Source organism: Tenrec ecaudatus, chromosome 7 (genome assembly GCF_050624435.1).
Source record: "Tenrec ecaudatus isolate mTenEca1 chromosome 7, mTenEca1.hap1, whole genome shotgun sequence".
In the NCBI taxonomy this organism is placed as follows: Eukaryota; Metazoa; Chordata; class Mammalia; order Afrosoricida; family Tenrecidae; genus Tenrec; species Tenrec ecaudatus.
Genome location: NC_134536.1, coordinates 137135964 through 137155271, shown reverse-complemented (window position 1 = coordinate 137155271; position 19308 = coordinate 137135964). Strand labels below are relative to the sequence as shown.

Here is a 19308-nt window from a genome sequence, read left to right as displayed (position 1 = left end):
AGCAGGTCAACGCATAAAGGGCTGCATCCAGGGCCTGATTAGGGCACTAGAAGGCCATAAACAATGATAATCTGACCATCTGTCAGGCACTTTTCTATGCTGACTCACCAATTCCAATGGGTACTTAAGTGTGTCAACAAGAATGGTGTAACTTTTTGAATGCAACTGTAATATTAGTTGCCGTGTGCCATTTTACTGAAATGAGTTAAACTGGATTGTAAAATATTTAGTGGGTGCAGGGTACTGAGTTTTTTTTAGTAAATATCACATTTTTCACATAAGAAACACCCCACCTATTCTCCAAAACCGAAAATGAGTCCATCATCATCATTGTTCAAAAATCAACATTAAATTCTGCTTATCACCCACAACCAAAAATTGACTTTCACTAATTTTGCTCATACTTCTATTTTGATGCTTCTTGTAACAAATACTATAATTATAAATGTAATGAACATGTGATAATATCAAGCCCTAAGTAACACATGATAAACAACAAAACTTGATACATAAGCTAAAAAATTTCCTACTAGGTAAATTTCCAGTGTTTTTTTTTTCATGTTTGCTATGTTAGTATTATTACATTATTGTCCACGTTAGTATTATATTAAATGTATGCTACATTGCTTTTATGTGTATGCCACACATTTTAAAGTTAAAATCATAAATTTTATTTTTACAAAAGTTAAGATATAACTGCATAAATGTTATGCAGTTAAAAAACAACTTGATTGAATTCACTGTAATAATCAATTTACTCAAGTTCCCTTGCTTCTTCGAGTCATCTGGGTCTACAGTTTCCATTGGATGTTTACCAGACGTGTACAAGCACATACCCTTGAGTTGGTATCTTGGTGGAGAGCATTACTGGGCATCCTGGCTGAAGTTGCTAGATCAACAGCCATGGATGTAGAAGGGAGTGTTCTCCAAGTGGGCCAGACCAATTATCTGTGAATAGAATCTGCTCTTCCGTTCATGTTGGATCCAGTTGCGTATTAGACTGCCTATTTATTAGAAAGAGTATTCCCAAGAGACCCCCTGGGGGGGAAATATTTTTTAAAGGAGCTTCAGTTACATAAGAGGGAACTTTCCGAGTCAGATATCCACAAAGTTGTTGAAGTGGTCGGGGGTTCAAGCTTAAACAGCGGGCACCTGGTGACCATGCACCATTTGCAGCCAGCACATCTCACATACCAGAACTGCTAGCAGGTTCTTCTTTTAGTGCCCTGGAAGTTCCCTCCCGCCATGGCCTTCTTTTTGCCTTGTGTCCAGTCAGCTGGGCGTCTATGAGTCTCTGCTTTGGACAAAGCTACCCCTGTTTTGTTGATGACCAAACCATGTGCTTACCTTGCTCACTGGGTGATTCAACCATAAGACTTCTTTCCCAACTACTCAGCTTTGCATTTGAGCACAAAAGAAGTCATGGAAACTATGGGCTGTTGTTGCAATAATTTGTGGATGCTGAAATAGGAATTTCCTGGAATTTTTACATGTCACGACATTGTTCTTCCTTTGATTCCGCCCCCCCCCCCAACCATTTCAGCCATTCTTGCCTGCCACTAGGTTGCCAAGCCCTGTTGTTACAGCTGGACTGACTGAATGGAACTTCTGAAAGAGAGATGAAACCAACTGCTGTAAATCCAAACCTGCCATCAAGTGGATTCACACTCATCGTGACCCCATAGGACCAAGTAGAACTGCCCCACAGGGTGTCACAGGCTGTAAATCTCTATAGAAACAAATTGCCTCATTTTTCTCCCCTTGGAGCATCTAGGTAGAGGGTTCAAACACCAGCACAGACTGGGGCTTACCAAAAAAATAACTGACTCCCTGCCAACAACTTGATTCTGACTCATAGTGACCCTAAAGGACAGAATAAAACTGCCCTTGTGTGTTTCTGAGACTAACTCTTTATGAAAGTAGAAAGCCTCATCTTTCTCCCAAGGAAAAACTGCTGGTTTCGAACTGCTGCTTGGAGGCGGGAGGGGGAACTTTTGGGACAAAATAAGTAAACCAGTTCTGCCCAGGAGGCGGCCAGTTTTGAGTTGTATCTTGGGAAATGTGTAGGATTTCTTTCCATAGGTGGAGAAGGAGATGTCAGACATTGCTGGCCAAGAAAATCGATGGAGCATAAAGCTATAAACGTAGAAGCTTGTGGGTGGGGCCCAGGGCTGTTCATGACTAAAGGGGTGAAATGGAAGGTGAGGCTGGAAAGGTAGGTCTACCACATTTGAAATATAGATAATTAATATCTGTTGCATGGAACCTGCATGATAGCATTTCTGGGCATATTCCCAAAACTGCCTTCTCCCTAGCTGAACTACATGGATTATTTTGCTCAGTAAGTCCCACCCAAGGCTCTACACATTGATTTTTGATGCTTAATGTTTGACAGCATCTCTTGGCCAAGGGAAACTGCAGCCCGGTCTTCTCATCACTCCACAGGGAGGACAGAAGGAGAGTAGGGGCAGCTGATGAAGCCTTGGAGCCCAAGGAAACCCCTGGGTTCCGAAGACAGGCTAGAACAGATAGCTGAAGAAATGTCCCAGAATCCAGTACTTCTGGATTCTGCCATTTCCATGAGTGTCAGAACCCTGCCTGCACCTAGGGCTCTATCCAGTACTTAGTAGGTGTTTGAATAATATTTGTCTAGCCAAAGACTCGCATGGGAATGCCTAGCAAATAATTGGAAATTCAGATCTGTGGTTGATGGGAAAGGTCGGAAAAGATAGAGAAACCCAGCCCAAGAGCTTGCTAAACCCCAGATGGGTGACTGCCATTCCCTCAAGAAAGGAAACGAGCTTAGCTTGGCAGGATTCTGACTCGGATGCTGAGAGACTAGGGCTTCTTTCTCTGAAAGCTTGCAAACCATCTGTTAAACGACTCGAGAATTTTTCCAGAGTCACCGTCAAGTTCATTGGACTAAATTCCAAGAATGTGATCTCGTTTCTCCTTTTTGGCATCTGCTTGTCCCCATTTTCCTACCCGTCCGTGCTCTCAAAAATCACCACAGTTGTTCACACACACACACTCCTCTCTCTCTCTCTCTCTCTCTCTCTCTCTCTCTCTCTCTCTCTCTCTCTCTCTCTCCTTCTCTCGCTCTCCCTCTCTCGCTCTCGTTCTCGCTCTCTCTAGGGCCACCCCTTACTTTGCACTTCCTGCTTTAATTGCAGTTATTTGTTTTGTTTGTTGTTGTTTTCAATCACTTTATTTTAGCAGTTTCACCGAGCTTAGCATATTCTGGACTTGACCTACCCAGACTTCCACCCTTCTTAAAGGTGGTGGCCCATTCTTCGGTGTTCCATCTCGGCTACGTGCGCACTCCCTCGCCGCCAGCTGCTTTTCTACAAGCTCTTCTCAAAGAGGGCTTCTTCAAACAGCATGGGGGAGTCCTAATTCTGGCTGCTCAGTGGCATTGTCAGATTTTCGTTTCCCATCTTGGAACGTAACTTATTTTTTATGAGACTGTTCTAACCTCTCCCTTTGTTCACCTTTGGATTTTTTTGAAATCTGATTTATTGGCCTTTAGGACACATGTTTCCACACAGCCGACAGCCCCCTGCCTTGCTTTCCACAAACACTAACACTTTGTTAAAAGTGTGAGTTTCGGTTTCACCCAAAGTAGCACTTCCCATGATGGTCCCCTCTAGTGGTGTAGTAGGTTACACATTGGGCTGCTAACTGCAAGGTCAGCAGTTTGAAACCAGCAGCCTCTCAAAGGGAGAAAGAGGAGGTGTTCTACTCTTGTACAGACTGACAGTCTCAGAAACCCAAGGGACAGTCCTACCCTGTCCTAAGAGTCAGAATCAACTTGATGAAAGTGAATTTTGAAATGTCTTGTAAGCAAACAGCAGGAGGTGAACTTTTTAATGTTGTTCCTGTTCATTTTATTTTTTTAAAATCATTTTATTGGGTGCTTGTACAGCTGCTTACCACAATCCATACATACATCAATTGTGTAAAGAACATTTGTACATTCATTGCCCTCATCATTCTCAAAACATTTGCTCTCCCCTTAAGCCCCTGGCATCAGCTCCTCATTTCCCCCCCCCCTCCTTCATCCTCCCTCATGAACCCTTGATAATTTATAAAAAATTATTATTTTTGTCATATCTAACACTGTCTGATGTCTCTCTTCACCCACTTTTCTGTAGTCCATCCCCCAGGGAGCAGGTTATATGTAGATCATTGTATTTGGTTCCACCTTTCCACCCCACCCTCCCTCCATGAGAAAATGAGCATTTTTATCAGATGCTTGATTTTGAATAAAATAAGATTCCCAGTAGGTGTCTGCAGAATTGAGAAACCCTAACAGAACAGTAACTTGCCATTGTGATCATTGGAGTATGTTGTGTATTCTGTGCTTGGGTAGCAGGAAACACATATTTGAAGCTAAGGACTGCACGGAGGTATGGATAAGAGTGATGGGAAACCAACAAGGGAAGGTGAGCTAGCTGGGGTCAGCTGGGAGTCTTTACCACCCCTAGGCCTAAAGGGGCAGGGAGAAAAAGGACTCTTTACCAGGACCCAGGGAGAGGTGTCGCTGTTGGAAAGAGCTGCCAGGCAACAGCAGTGCCCTTTGATAAAGGGACTTAATGATGGCCAGCTGGGAGAGAGCAGGGAAATAAATGCACAGCTGTTACAGATTGAGTTGTATCTACCACCACCCCTCCAGCCCCCCCAAATATGTGTTGTCAGTCCTCATCCCCTGTACCTGTGCCAGAGGAAGCCTTGGTGACACAATGGCTCCTAACCAAAACGTCAGTGGTGTGAACTTTGCCGGAGAAAGATGTGGCAGTCTGCTTCAGGTAAGATTTAGTCCTGGGAACGCCATAGGACAATTCTCCTCAATCCTAATGGGTGGTTATGAATCGGGCCAGGCCTGAGGATGCAAGCTCATTTGGGAAGGGGCTTCTCTGCTGGTATGTGATTAGGGCCATATCAGGTGTGTCCTTAAACTACTAACTTTTGAGATCTAAAAGATCAGCTGAAAAAAAAAAAAAAAAGATCAGCTGAGCCAAAGAGAAAGCAATAAAGAAATGCATTAGCTACAGCAACTGAAATCAGAGAGACTGCCATCCAGTCTCTTCTTCTGACATAGCAACCCTGTAGGATGGGGTAGAGCGGGGCTTGTGAGTCTCTGAGACTGTACAGTGCTACAGGAATAGAAAGCCACCCCATCGTTCTCACTCAGAGAAGCTGGTGGTTTTGACCTGCTGACTTTGTGGTTAGCAGCCCAACACATTACCACTAGGCCACCAGGGCACCTCTCCCTTAGAGCCAGTGCCCTGAATAAGGACCTCCAGCCTTGTTGGAAACCCTGGTGACCCAGTGTTAGAAGTTCGGTTGCTGATTGTCAGGTCAGCAGTTTGAGGCCACCAGCTGCTCCACAGAGGAAGATGAGGCTTTCTACCCCTGTAAAGAAGTCTTAGAAACCCACAGGGGCAGTTCTGCCTTCCTGCCCTGGGGGCCTTTATGAGTTGGAGATACATTGGGTGGCAGTGAGTTTGAGGAGTTTTTGTTTTTTGAGTCTCTTAAAACTCAGAAAGTAAAAATAAATAATAAAAACTCAGAAAGTAAATGTCTGTTCTTTAAAACCACCCAGGTGTGGTTTTGCGATTACAGCACCCTCTCTCTCCCCGCTCTGAGGCTAACACCACCCAGTGGCAGAACTCAACTGAAAGCTAGAAGGTAGGTGAGCCTGGGTGGCGCCCTCTAAGCAAGCCAGTCTCTCAGGCCACAGCCTCCACAAGGCGGAGCGACAAACAGAGCATGCAGCACAGCCTGTCGGAGCAGTCTGTAGGGTACACCCAAACCAGTTAGCCCTTTCCAAGCAGGTAAATCAGCCTCTTGGGCCCCTACCTCCACCCCTGGTCCCTGAAGAGGCTTGAGAAGGGAAGCTGATTGGAGAGAACTCCCTTGCCAGTTTTGCTCTAGAAAAATTCAGGCTTCACAAGGCAGTTGTGCTGGGGGTGAAAGACCGGGGCCAGTAAGAGGACGAGGAGATAACAGAATAAAGGTCTTGCTTTGGTGGGGTGGGAAGGAAGGGAGCAGCTTAGAAGAGAGGCAAGCATTCTCAGAAGGAGGTGGCTGAGGGAGGTGTTGCGCACTGATCTAAGCCAATCACGCCCAAACACTTGCTGCTTTGTAGTTGATTACAATACGGGCTGGAGATGCATGAAGGGAAAGGATTTGCCTTCCCCACAACTTCACACCCAGGATATAAGGAAAACAAGTTACAAATTAAAATCTGCCTCCCACTTGGCCTTAATCTAAACAGTCACAGCAGGCAGGCACAAACAGTTCCCATGACCTGTTCTGTGAGTTCTTTGAGGCTCCTTTAGGGCACTCTGGCCACCAAAGAAAAGGTAGCAGGAATGAAAGGTTAACCCTACTCAGGTGCAACAATACCCCAGAGGTGGGGCTCTGTTTTTCTCATTGTGGGCATCAAGTAACCAGAGCTGGAGTCACACTTGGGTGCCAACCTTGAGGGTGCAGTTTCCTGCTACCTTAAATCGACTATGCTGCTCCAATTCTGATCAATGCCAGAAGTATCCAGAGAAATGAATTTTCCTCACCAAATGGGTTGCTCGACGGTGTGCGGAATAGTTTTTAGACACCAGCTATGGTTGGCAGGTTTGTTGAAGCCACCTGTGGAGGGAGGCCTCTCTGATTAAATGATCCACTGGCCACACAGCCCTGGCATGGGAATTACTGATCAGAACAAAAGCTGCACCTTGAGTATTGCTTCAACTAACTGGCACCTACAAGAAACCATGCATTCTGTGCCCAACGTGTTCATATGCCAATTTCATTTTTTTGAAGAAGTGGATTTAACTCTGTAAAATACCAATTTTTTTAAAAAGGCGATCTGGAAGTCCAACACTAGGGGGACAGGCTTATATAACCTCTCCATGAGTTGTCAAAGTAGGAAGATGTTGAAGCTCACCTAAGGTTCTGAAAATACCAGAAGAGCTTTCTGGAACACCCGTACCTGGAATATGTTTCCCTCACCTTGTTCCCTGTCATGCATCGATCGTTCACTGGTAGAATTCTCATCTTCCCTATGGGACTTGGGATCAATTCCTGGCTAAGGAATCCCATGCACAGCTAACACCTGTCAGGCTGTCAGTGGTGGATTGTGAGTCGCTATGACGCTCATGGAGAAGCCCTGGTGGCACAGTGGCTATGCATTGGGCTGTGATCTGCAAGGTCAGCAACTTGAAACCACCAGCCTCTCCAAGGGAGAAAGACAGGGTTTTCTACTCCTGTTAACAGTTATAATAAAGGAAACACACAGGCACACTCTGTCCTGTCCTGCAGGGTCACTATGAGTTGGCATCAACTCAATGGCAGTGAATTTTTGAGTGATGACACCCAACAGGTTTCAGCAATGTTTCTAGACCAAGACAGATGTGGAAGAAAAGCCTGGCAATTGCCTTCCCAAAACAAGTCTGTGAAACCCCTATGGATCCTAGCGAGTATTGAGCTCTTAAAATAATTACACTGGTATAAAGGAAACGAAATGGTCAACACTTAGCCCGAGGAAAAATGAGTAAAAAAGGAGGGAAGCTAGAGTCATGGAAGGGGAACAGCTAGAATGGAAATAAAAAGAATGTTGACACATTGTGGAAAATGTAGCATGCTGCTCAACAATGTGCGCAGAAATTGTTACACGTGAAACCAATTTGTGTAAACTTTCGTTTAAAACATGACAAAGTATCTTTTGAATCTTATAGATTACAATGGTCCAATACTCAGCTAGCCCAAGACTGGGCACTCTTTTGTTCTGTGTATGGGAGTATTCATGACACTCCCATGCATGGGATCCCGTGAGCCAGGGACCAGTTCAATGGCAGCCAGCCCCAGCAGCCTTCATCCCATGGATGAATGCCAAAGTGCTTGTTGTTTGGTTGGTTTTTAACTATTTATTGTGAATAGGGCGAAGGCTTACAGAGCACATTACTTTTCCAATCAACAATTCAACCACATCTTATTTCGTGCCATTGATTGCAATCCTCGCAATGTAATATCACTTTCCCACGTCCTCCCTGGGTGTCTCTGTTTCCATCCCTCCACCTTTCCTGCTCCTTCTTGCCTTCTGCACTTTGCCCTTGGGCAAATGCTTCCCTCTGATATGATGGTTAATTATTCAGAGGAGTACATAGTATGTTAATGTTTTTGTTCACCACATAGACCTCTTCATTGTTTGGCTGAAACTTTAGTCACGGGAGAATGCCAGAGTGTTTTAAAGTACATTATATCATGGGGCAGGGGTTCTCCTAGGAAGCTCCCAAGTCAGGTAAAGATGCCCCCTGGTACACTTAACATTTCCAGGGGACTTGTACCATTACAGAGAATAGACCTAAGATCAAAAGGCTCCCAATTTCTGAACAGGGCATAGACCTCCTGATTCTTGTGTGACCCTGGAGAGAAAAGTTCCAATAATGAGTGGAATTTAATTTCATCTTAGAAGGATCAGGATCACCTGCTATGCCATATTCAGGAGCCCTGGTGGCATAGTGGTTATACATTGGGCTGTTAACCACAGGTCAGCAGTTCAAGTTCACCAGTCACTCCATGGGGGGGGGGGGATATGAAGCTTTCTGCTCCTGCAAAGAGTGACAGTCTCAGAAACCCACAAGGGCAGTTCTACCCTGGCCTGTAGGGTTACTACAAGTCAAAATCAACTTATAAGCAGTTAAGAGATGCAGTGTTCAAGCCATCTTTCTCCATGTATGGGATACCATATTTCACATACACTCCACCATGTGCACAGCCTCCTAACCAACATTGACTGAGTATTCACCACATGTGAGCTTTGGGCTAAGAGCTTCACGAAATGAAAAGAAGAAACATAGTCCTTGTCCTGTAGGATTTAATAGCTCACTCTTCTATAATAATTATTATTTATGCCACATGGTTTTCCCTCGGCTTTCAGACAACCCTGTGAAATAGGTGCTTGCCTGTGTTTGACAGATGAGCCGGATGAGGCAGAGCCAAGGTTCTTCATTCTAGGCAGAGTCTTGAATCTCAGCACCCAGGCTATAGAATTCATATTCTTAACCACTACCTTATGTTGCCAGTTAGAGATTGAATTATGCCCCACCCACCCCCTAAATATGTGGTGCTAATCCAAAACACTAACCGGTGGTTATAAATTGATTTGCGCGTGGGTTGCCTTTGTGTGATAATAAGGTAGCAATAGTAGAAGGTATATCTCTTTAGAGAGATGCAAGAGATTAAACAAGTGAGCAAAGCAGAGATGGGGTGAGATAGGTGTCAAGCAAGATAGAGATCTTCAAGGAATTGGGGGAGTAAGCCAGAGAGAAAGGAGCTCTTCAGAACTGACAGAGGAAGAAAGCCTTCCCCTAGAACTGGTACCCTAAATTCAGGCTTCTAGCCTCTTGGGCTGTGAGAAAATAAATTGTGGTTTGTTAAAGGCATCCACTTGTGAGATTTCTCATAAGGAGCATCGGATAACTAAGACATCACTTACTCAGTGTAGTGGAGGGATGGATGCAAAACAAATAATTCAATGCAATCCAGATAATTAAATTTACAAACTACCATGGGAATATCCATACACACCAAGAGAGTTTTTTAAAAACTACCCCTCCACAAGAGACACCGACCAACCAGTAAAGTCAGTGATGAATAAATTGATGAATTCTACTAATTTCTTCAATTTGAAGTTGATCAAACATGCAATGAAGATGTATTAATAATTGATGGCAATTGGAATGTGAAAGTTACAAACCAAGAGGAAATCAGTAGTTGGAAAATATGGTTTGGGTGATAGAACAAAGTTTGGATCACATTTTAGAACTTTGCAAGACCAATGACTTCAGGAACCCTGGTGGTGTAGTGATTACAAGGGTGTGTGTGAACAACATGGTCATCAGTTTGAAACCACTAGTAGCTCCACAGGAGAAAGATTGGGCTTTCTACTCTCATGAACAGTCTCAGAAACCCATGGGGAGGGAGAGGACAGGGCTATGAGTCTACATTGACTTGATGACAGTGAGTTTGATTTTTTTTGGAATGACTGCTTCATGTAAATTTTCCCCCAAAAGAGTATAAATAAACAACTCACCAGAGAGAATACAAAGGAATCAAATCACATGAACTTTCACCAGATGGAAAACACAGGAATTAAATCTGTGAGAAGAAATGATGGAGAAGCTTGATATCATCAGCCAACATAAGTCCAGGAACTGACTTCAGAACAGCCCATCAATTGCTCGTGTAGAATTCAGGTTGAAGCTGGAGAAAATTAAAACAAGTCTATGAGAGCCAAATACAACATTGGATATATCCCACCTGAATTTAAAGAGTGTCTCAAGATCAGATTCAACACATTGAACACTATTGACCAAAGACTTGATGAGTTATGGGATGACATCAAGAACTTCATATATCATGGATTGTGATAAGAGCTGTAAGAGCCCCCAACAAGATGATTTTTTTTCTTTAAAAAAGAAAGAACATCGTGCACAAAGAAAGAAAAACATCACTTAAAGGACAGAAAGACCAAAGTGAATGTCAGAAGAGACTCAAACTTAGCTGTGAACATATAATAGCTAAAATAAATGCAAGACATGATGAAGTAAAATAGTTGAACAGAAAAGTTCAAAGGACACCTCAAAAAGACAAAATAGACTATTGAAATGTGTAAAACCTTGGAATTAAAGAAAGCCAAAAAGAAGCCATTCAGCATATTTCAGGCTGAAAGAATTGAAGAAAAATGTCAAGCCTTGATTTGAAGTACTGAAGGATCCCATGAGCAAAATATTGAATAATGCCTACAGAAAGCATCAAAAGAAGATGGAAGGGCTTTGCAGAATCAGAGGCAGAAGGATGCCAGTTCAGGAAGGACTGTCTGAAGGCTGGGCCTCACACCATGATCCAGCCCACCAAGAGTAACCCACAATGCCCTCACCACCCACCATGAAAACAACAACAAAGCCTTAAGCAGAGAGAAGAAAATCAGAGACTCAAAGAAATAATTGATCCAATGGACTAATGATCGATGTTTGACCCACAGTCTCCACTACCCAGAAACCAGAAGAACTGAATGGTGCCCTAATAAATACTACTACTGGCCCAGGATGACAATGGAAGGTCATGCAGGTGCCATGAATTATTTAATGTGGTTCTTTTAGCCACCAAATGACCTTTTTCTGCATAGGTCTGGAAAGAAGGTGAGGGCAGATAATGATAAGTACTGAAATTACTAACAGTAATTACTGAATACTATCAGAAAGGCCGTTCTGCTTGGGTGAAAATGAGCCTTCTGAGAAGGAGGAGACATCTCATTACCAGTGAGAGCCAGGAGTGGAGTGCATCCTTTGAATCTGAGATCCCTGCACAGCGACTTCCTGGCTGCAGAAAGCAGTTCTGACATCAGAGGAGCAGCGCCAGCAAAACCAGAAGCCAAAACATGAAGCAGTGGTGCGTCCCATGGAGAAAATAAAACTGAGAGTTTCAGGCGAGAGGCTAGCTTGTAAAGGAGGGTACCTCTGGGCACTTCCTTGGCAGAGCTGGGCTTGCTGACCCATGGAAGCAGAGCTGAGTACCTTTGAGCTGAGGCTGACTAGAATGCTTCTGAGCATGGGGCTGCATTTACTGATCCATGGAGCTTGAGCTGAATGCTTTCAGGGCGAGACTTTAGACTGAGTGGTATCCCCCACTGGGCATTTATTTCTGCAGACCTGAAAGAATTTTGTCACATGCCCTGGTGAGAAAGAAAAAAAAACCAGAAAGAGGGCAATGAATGTACAAATGTGCTTTACACAATTGATGTATGTATGGACTGTGATAAGAGTTGTATGAGCCCCTAATAAAATGATTTTTTAAAGAAAAAAAACACATGTATCGTGAGCATTTCTCGCTTGCATTACAACCTGTCAACTTCCTTAATAAACCCTTTAATCATGAATTTTGTCTGTGATTCTGTGTAGCCATTGTAGTGGATAGCCCATTGCAGTGGAACCTAGAAATAAAACCGAGATTACTGATCTCAGACAACACAGGTCCTGGGCAGAAAGAGGGGAAAAAGTGTGGAAGTGATCAGAACCAGTCCGAGGCACAGCCACTCTGGCTGTAGCCACTGACCATGTTGAATTTGAATTCATGTAAGTCATGAATTTACTCATTAAAAGGTCTCCCACTGACCACAGTAGAGGTTCTTGGTCAGAGTAGAAGAAAGAGGTAGAAGAAAATTCAAAATAACAATAATAAGACCCCAAATCTCATAGAGACCAGTGCAAAACTTGATACTGTGTCACCTAGACACCCTTCAAACCTGGAAGTGAATCCACTCCAAGAGACTACCTTTCAGCCACTCAACATACAGACCTCTGAAGTGAACAGTAACACCTCTGAAGGATGCCCACCTCAGGACCATCGGTCACAGAACCCCAAAAGGACAGCATTTGCCCCCAAACAAAGCTCAGCAGGAAGGAAGGGGCAGGAGAGAAGGCTAAAAAAGAAAGAGGTGCTGCTAATGGAGGTGTCTGCAACCAACATCATGAAACAAAATGTATTTCCATTGTTAAATGTGAAACGAATATGCGCTGTAAAGTTTTCCCAAAACCATAATAAGAGTAAAATGAGAAAGACTAAAAAAAAAGATGTAAGGAATACAGACTCACTGTACCCAAAAGAACCAGTCAACATACTGTCATTTCCAGAGGTAGCCTATGTTCAAGAACCAATGGTATTGAAGGAAGAATTTTAAGTTGCCCTTAAGGCCCCCATGATAAACAAGTCTTCAGGAATTGACAGAATAGCTATTGAAACATTTCAGCAAAGCACCTGAGTTAGTTTATTGTGCCAAAATGGCCAATAAACACGTGGGGTTAATTGAAGGGCGCAGAGATAAATGGTTCTGTAAGCCTCGCTTTTCAAGTTCTCAAGTCTTGCTTTCTGATGGTCTTACCAGGGTGCAGCTGCTTTAGCCAGTTCCCTGCTTCAGCTGGCAAGTCTCACTTCCTGCAAGAGGAGCCACATGGACCTACCCCAATGCAGCAGCTCTGAGTGCTGGAGCAGCCCCATGGAGACCCCTGCCAGCGCTGAGATGCTTACACATTCACTGATTCAGCTTTCCTCCTGCAGTTGGTGTCATTGTGTGTCTTTTGTGAGATGGGGGAGGACTTTGTGGATTGGTGTCCTACATATGGGCTAATGTTGGACTTGTGGGCTTGGGCAGCACTGGGTTGGGATGTTTTCTTGATGTTCACTTATCCTTTATATAAATCTCTCTTTTATACATATGAACTTCTGTGGATTTGTTTCTCTAATGTACCCAGACTAACACAGCACCTAACAGCAACAACAGTAAGATCCAGAATGAGTCTGGAATGCCACTGCTGACCACTTCTACTCAATATTGTAATAGAAGCACTAGCCAGGCCATGAAACAAGATCATTGAATAAAAGGTTTCTGGATCAGGAAAACAAAAACTCATAGCCATTGAGTCAATTCTAACTCATAGTGACACTATAGGATAGAATAGAACTGCCCCTGTGGATTTCTGAGACGTTGACTTTATGAGAATAGAAAGCCCTACCTTTCTTCTACAGCATGGTTGATGGTTTAGAATTGCTGACCTTGTGGTTAGCAGCCAAACCCACAACCCCTACACCACCAGTGATTTGCAAAGAATTTGACATTTCAAAATAGAATGATCACATCTGTTTTGAATGCCATCCAGTAGAATTTATATGGCAATTTACTACAGCAGTTTGGGATGCCCGCCATCATTCATTTCCAGTGCTTCATTGGTTTGTTGAAACATTTTCATTAGTCTTCCATCATTTCCTGGAGCCTGGTTTTTGGCTAATGACTTCAGTGCAGCTTGAACTTTCTTAAGCACCATTCATTGGTTCTTGTGGTTGGAGGGGGTACCAGCCCCCCACCACTAATCACGGGTTCAGTAGGCACAATTGTATGGCTGAGATGCATGAAGATTATTATAAAGTCATTGAGAGCATGAGAGATAGAATAATGGAGTCAGACACATTTCATGGTAGCATGCTCACCTCCTGAACAGCCATGATTTCACCAGCCAGGTCCTCACACAGCATGGGCCGAGGCGAAGTGGGGCAGAGACCCGGCAGGATGCTGAGGAGGAGGCTGGAGCACCCCATTTATTGCTAACCAAGGGTTATATCTACTTCGGGGGCGTGATTGCACCTAACCGCACATCACAGGAAGGGGCAGTACCTTAGGTATACACATAGGAAGGATGTACAATGGGCATAGGCATAACAGGAAGCAGATGAGCTAGGGCTGTACACGTGATAGGAAGGGGAGGAACTATAGATATACATGTGACAAGGGCGGACCCTAGATTCATGATGGTGGCCTAGCTTCAGCCACCCTTGGGTGGGCTTCATCTCTCTGGGGTCTCTTACAAGGAAACAGACAACTACTATCCTTATCAGAAGGGAGTGGGCCCCATTTGTTGTGGGATAAACAGTGGTGACTGCTTGCTCTAGATAGTTGATAACCTTTAGGGAGAATAACCCCTGATCTACTTCTGATGACCTCCAAGTGTGTAGTCATTCACAAGCAGTAAGTTTGGCATATATTTGGGGGAGACAACTTGGGAGAAATCCTTCTCTTTCCCACAGGTTCTTCATCATGAGCCCTTTCTTGAAACAGTTGCTTGTTGACTGGTTCCTTTTGGTACAGTGGCTTGTGTATGTGGAAGACAGCTACTTGGCCAACTGTGTCAGGCCGAGTTCTTTAGAGAAGCAAAACCAGCGACTCTTGTATGTGTTTGTATATAGAAAGAGATGTATATCAAGAAATGGCTTACGCAGCTGGCCTATATTTGTCTAGTTTCCTTTTCTCAATGGTGTTTTAAAATTCTATACAATTGACTAAATTAATGACACTAGCAATAGAATTACCTTATGTCCCATGAGGATGACTTATACTGTTTTCTATCATAAAAGGATAGTGATGTCTATAAAGTGAACCAAAGACATGTACAAACTGTAGATATATGTCTGGCTTTGGGGCTTGCACTTAATTCTAGCCCTAGTTTAGGAACAGTTCATTCTTTTGACATAGCCTTGTTTGATGTTCACCCTCACGAAGAGCTCACTGAAGATATGAGTGCTATAGCAACGTGTGGTGAAGAAATCAGATGATACCCAAATGTCCGAAAGAATAGCATCTGGAGTTTTAAAGGTTTGTGTTAAAACAGTCATCTAAGTGAGACATCACCTAAATCCACATGGAAGAAGCACATTAGCCTGTGTTATCCAAGAATTATAAATAATTTCTGAGCAGAGAACTCCAGAAAGGTGTTTACTTGTGTTTTGACTATGCCAAGGCATTTGACTGTGTCCCTCATAAGAAACTATGGGTAGCTCATGCAGAACCTTCACGTGGATTAAGATGCAGTTGTACAAAAATAAAAAGGGAATCGTGCATGGAAAGGTGCGCAACAGGATTTTATCACCTTGGCATACTTATTCAATTTGTGTCTTGGGCAAATAATCGGAGAAGCTGGATTATATGAAGAAAACTGAGGCATCAGGATTGGAGGAAGGCTTATTGACAACATGTGATAAGTAGATGACATAACCTTGCTTGCTGAAAGTGAAGAGGACATTATGCACTTACTGATGAAGATCAAGGATCACAGCCTTTAGTATGGATTACAACAATACCATCCATTTAAATAGGAGGGAATTTTTTCTGGTGGGATTTATTATTACTATTTTAAAATTCATTATTAATTAGGAGTTAGTATATATATCCTATCATTTCATAGTTCAATCACATCAAGTAGTATTGTACAATTGCTAAGGAATTGTTTTGTTTAAGTTCACGGAAAATGGATTTGAAACATAATGGAAATTTCCATGAACTTGTTGAAGCCCCTTCTTGTATACAGGTATATACAGTGAAAGTTTTTTTTTTAGTCTAGAGAAATTTAAAATTATTACTCTGATCTTATATTTTTATTCCATTACCCTTTTATGGAGTTTATCATCAGGAAATATAACGCTATGCCTGAAAATCTTTTATTAATGCTATGCCTGAAAGTCTTTTATTGCTCAGCGTATACTATTTATTCACCAAGTTGTTTCTGAGTCACAGTGACTAGGTACAACAGAACAAAACACCAAATCTTGCTGCTGCAACCATTTTAAAATTATTTTCAGAATTGTGCTTCCATATGATATTAATGACATTGTTTGATATTTTCCACATTCTGGTGAATTGTCTGTCTTTGGAATTTAGAGAACATTTCAGTCAGTTGGTGAGGTAACTGTGTTCCAAAATTCTTAGCATAGATGAGTGCTTCTATAGTTGCATCAGTTTTTAAAAAGATCTCAGTTGGTCAGTGTCTCGGTGTAACTTGGCCTTCTTCCTTCAATATAATGAGTTCTTGATCAAATGGATTCTCCTATAAAACAGTTAAACACCATCCAATTAATTTTGGTTCTGTGGCTTTACTTCTTCCATCTTCATTTGGTAATTCTGACATCGTTTAATATTTTTTCCACTGAACCCCTCAATATTGCCATTCAAAGCTTGAGGTTTTTTCCTGTTCTTTCAGCTTGAGAAATGCCAAACGTGTTAACTTTTTATTTTCTAACTCTAGGTCTTTGTACATTTCATTAACATGCTTTACTTTGTCTTCTGAGTTGCCTTTTGATATCATCTGTTCATCTCTTTTACTTTACTTCTTCCATTTACTTAAGTTACTCTTTGTTCAAGGGAAAGTTTCCGTCTCTTCTGAGCCTGTCTTGATCTTTCCATTCTTTCCTGTCTTTTCAAGGACCCTTGGCATTTTTCGTGTGTGATGCCTTTATTGTTACCCCACAACTTATTTGATCTTCAGCCTTTGGTGTGCAAGCCGTCAAATCGATCCTAGAGGTGGTTTCTTTTCTTTTTTTGGTGGGGAGAGAAATGAATTTACTGCCTGCCAGGGAATTTGCACTTGATTTGGGAACAGTAACTGAAATATAGCAGAAATCTATGGTGGATAAACTGACTATAAAGTAGTACATTGGAAAGTAAAGATGTGGATCTATAACAATGATGGTAACAGTCAGAAGATTTCCATCCAGAGGTCGCAGGGATATCACTAAGAACAGGGCACCCCCCAAGACTGGGAGCTCCCTGGAGCTTGAGACATCCATGATGAGAAATTTTATGATGATGGTGCGCTTGTCCGTGGCTGCTAATATGCTGCAGTCTCCCTTGTCAGTGTTTGCTGTTTTCTTTATTCTGATTCATGGTGATTTCAGATTTTAAAGAGTAGAACTGTTCCATGGAATTTTCGTTGCTATAATCTTTTTTGAGGTGGTTTCTAAATTCAAATGGAATATACATAAAGTTGTACTTTGGCTCTCATGGATTTGTTTTAACTTTCTTCAGCTTCATCTTGAACCTTGCGTATGCTTTTCCATTTCTTTCTTTCCATAGAAGCAGCTAATCCAATTCCTGTGCATCCCATCTGGTGAGGTCCATGTTATGGTCACCATTTATTGTGTTGTTAAAAGTTATCTGCAGTGAATAGGTCATTGTTCTTCCAAAATGCTACCATATGATCTCCCGTATCACTTCTATCACTAAAGCCATGTTTTCCAACTACTGATCCGTCTTCCTTTCCAACTTTTGCATTTCAATCACCATTAATTATCACTGCATTTTGATTGCATGTTTGATCTGTTTTGGACTGTAGTAGTTGGTAAGACATCTTCATTTTCGTCATATTAGGCATATGGATAGTCTATTTTCTCTGACAGCATTGGATCTGGAGATGTTCTTTGTGATGCTGAGTGCAATGCCATTCCTCTTCAGCTGGTCGTTACTGGAATAGTTGACCACATGATTGTTCTATTCCACATGGCCAACACAGTCCATTTCTGCTCCTTCATGCCTAGCCTATCTTTAAGTATCACATTTCGTTTTTGACAACTTCCAGTTTCCTTTGATTGCTATTTGTGCATTCTGGTTATTGATAGATGTTTGCAGCTATTCTCATTAAGAGTCATGTCACATCAGCAAATGCAGCTCCATTGGTGTCATTAAGGTGGACTCTACTTTGAAGAGTTGCATTTTGAATTATTTCCAACCCGGAGTGGGGCTGGGGGAGGCTCATCTTGCAGCATTATGAGAGTAAATACTACAACAAATAATTAGTGGATTTACTTTTTTAATGAATCATTTTATTGGGGCTCATACAACTCTTATCACAATCCATACATACATCAATTGAGTAAAGCACCCTTATACATTCGTTGCCCTCATCATTCTCAAAATTTGCCTTCCACTTGGGTTCCTGGAATCAGCTGTAGAGGGATGGTTTTTATATCTGGGCTCTCAATTCTTTTTCATAGGTTTATGCATCGACCATTAGACCAGTAACAGGCTGTTTTAATTAACATAGCTGTACAGTAAATTTTTCTTTTTTTTATTTTTCCAGGGGAGAGCATGAATGCAGTCCCCCTACTACCACAAATTCTGCAGTCGAGTTTCCCACATTTGGGGAAATCACAGGGGTCAGCGCATCCGGAGTGCAATGGCTAAGCCTCACCCTGGGAAACCCTGGAAAGTAAGTTTTGACATCAGGATAAGAGAGGCTTCCTATTTTGTTCTACCTCATTATTGCTTTAGCTATTTGGGCTTCCTTCCTTTCCACATGAGGTCTTTCCATTAGTTTAAAGATTGTTGTTGTGGTTAGGATCAGGGCTGCAGGGGACCTATAGGTCAGTTTGGGTAGTAGACATTTTCATAATGTTGAGTCTTCAGTTAATGAGCCACACTTTGTTTGGAATAAACTCGAGCATGCGCTGGAACACCAGTAGCAATACTTTTGGACTTGTCCTCATAGACATAATAATGGTTGGAGCCCACTTGATGGTGGTGGGTTTGACGAGTTTCTTTTATACACAGTGGATGAGAAACCCCATTCAAATAAAATAAGTAGATGGGAAAGGAAGGGTTGTTGCTATAGCAGTAGCATCCAGTTCTTTGAGCTCCTTTCAAATAGCATGCCAAAAACCACATAGTAACCATCATCGAGCTTATTTCATGTTACACCACCTAATAGTTCCATGGCTCCTACTTCGATTTTGTCTAGCCCAAATAGTTGGAAAAGCATCAGATTTGCAAAAGATATATTACTCGGTCATTAAGTCTTGCGCTTTCTCAATCTGGATGCCAGTGTTTCAATACAGCCCTTGTCTAGACCCTTGCGAAGATTTTACACATCCTGCAATGCACTTAAGAAAGTTTAGTCGCGTGAGGAGATAGGCGCGTGTGTGTGTGTG

The 19308-nt window shown here is 42.4% G+C and overlaps 1 pseudogene; it reads right to left on the bottom strand.

The window, feature by feature from the left end:
• Positions 1-18458: 18458 nt before the first annotated feature.
• On the bottom strand, positions 18459-18598 carry LOC142453862 (U1 spliceosomal RNA; annotated as a pseudogene).
• Between the last annotated feature and the right edge of the window lie 710 nt (positions 18599-19308).